Below are 1,648 nucleotides of genomic sequence, written 5' to 3'. Positions count from 1 at the left end.
CACTGTGCCGAGGTGGGAATCGAACCTGCACTGTTCATAAATCAAGCCTCTGCATGGTGGGGACCCCTTCCACCGTCCAACGCTATCAGTCACTCGTCATAAACATGCATCCGTCTATCACTTCACGCCAACAGCCGCGAGGCGTGAGCTTGACCAAGTTCACGGGAAGGTCATGGAGCCCTTCCAGGGGCTCTGCGGAGTCCCCTCATGTCTACCACTCAGGAAGACCGCCTGCCGCGGGCTTGACGCCGGCTCACGTGGACCCTGTCTGGGTCCAGGGGGAGAACTGTGTCCCCCGGGTGATTGCAGACTCACAGGTCGGTCACCAGGCCTTTCTCCCCAGTCTGTCTGGACGCTCCCCTGAGGTCAGTGCCCCGTGAGTCACCCTGCCGGGGCTGGTAAATCCTCCAGCATCAGAATCACACATCAGCCCAACGCACAGAGACACAAGGAGGGAGGTGCCCCTGACCCAAGCCACGGTCTTTTCCATCGCCTCCGATGCCCATGGGAGCCGGAAGGTGAACACGGCAGAGAGACCGCAGAAGCATCGCGCATTTGAAGCATGCAGTTAAACTCAGAACACCAAACTCGCTGACCTCGAGTCCACTCCATAGCGTAGCCACTGTCCGGGACAGAGGAGAACCGGCGCGGTGGGCTCCATAGGCTGGGAGTCTCCGTGCGCACAGGCAGCCTGGTCGTTCTCGCCGGGAGACACTGGTGGGTGAGACCATGGCCTTTCAGTCTGCAGCACCACGCGGGGCAGCAACGGTTAGGGAAGGCGCCAAAGCGGACTCCCAGTCTGGGAGGAAGCAGTACAACCAGGATGCTCCACAGAGGCCAAGATGGGGAGCGTTGGTTTCTCAGACATACTTGGGGCACAGAACCAGGAGGGACCAGTCCCTGCAGAAGGGCAGCATGCTTGGTAAATTGGAGGGGCAGCCAAGAATAGGAAGGCCCTCCAGGAGATGGATGGATGCCGGGGGTGGTTTTGAACCAGCAACCTTTTTGTTTAGCCACGCAGAATTCACATCCGGTGCCACCCACGCTCCTCCTTCTTCTACTCTAGGAGTGCCGAGTGCTGGTGGCACTGACAAGTCCACGCTGGGCTCAGGGGCCAGCAGTTCAAACCCCCCAACTGCCCCTCAGGAGAAACATGAGGCTGTGTGCTCCTGTAAAGACGGACTGTCTTGGAGACCCACAGGGGCAGCTCTGCCCTGTCCTGCAGGGTCATTCTGAGTGGCATCCACTCGATGGCAGTGTGTTTATCTATCTATCTATATCTACACCTACATCTATATCTATACATCTACATCTGCATCTACATCTACAACTATATCTATATCTACCTAGCCATTAGCTCCTCGGGAGAAAGACCAGACTATCTGCTCCCTGGAAGCCTGACAGCCTGGGAGATCCACAGGGGAAGCTCTGCCCTGTCCTGCAGGGTCACTGTGAGTCAGCAACCACTCATTGGCAGTGTGATTATCTATCGATCTATCTATCTACCTACCTATCTATCATTATCTATCTATCGTCTATCTACATATCTATCCATCCATCCATCCATTAGCTCCTCAGGAGAAAGACCAGACTGTCTGCTCTTGTAAAGACTGACAGCCTGGGAGACCCACAGGGGCAGCCCTGCCCT

Source organism: Echinops telfairi, unplaced genomic scaffold, assembly GCF_000313985.2.
Source record: "Echinops telfairi isolate 266 unplaced genomic scaffold, ASM31398v2 ScPeMD7_53;HRSCAF=182, whole genome shotgun sequence".
Classification (NCBI taxonomy): domain Eukaryota; kingdom Metazoa; phylum Chordata; class Mammalia; order Afrosoricida; family Tenrecidae; genus Echinops; species Echinops telfairi.
Note: the sequence above shows the minus strand (reverse complement) of the source record.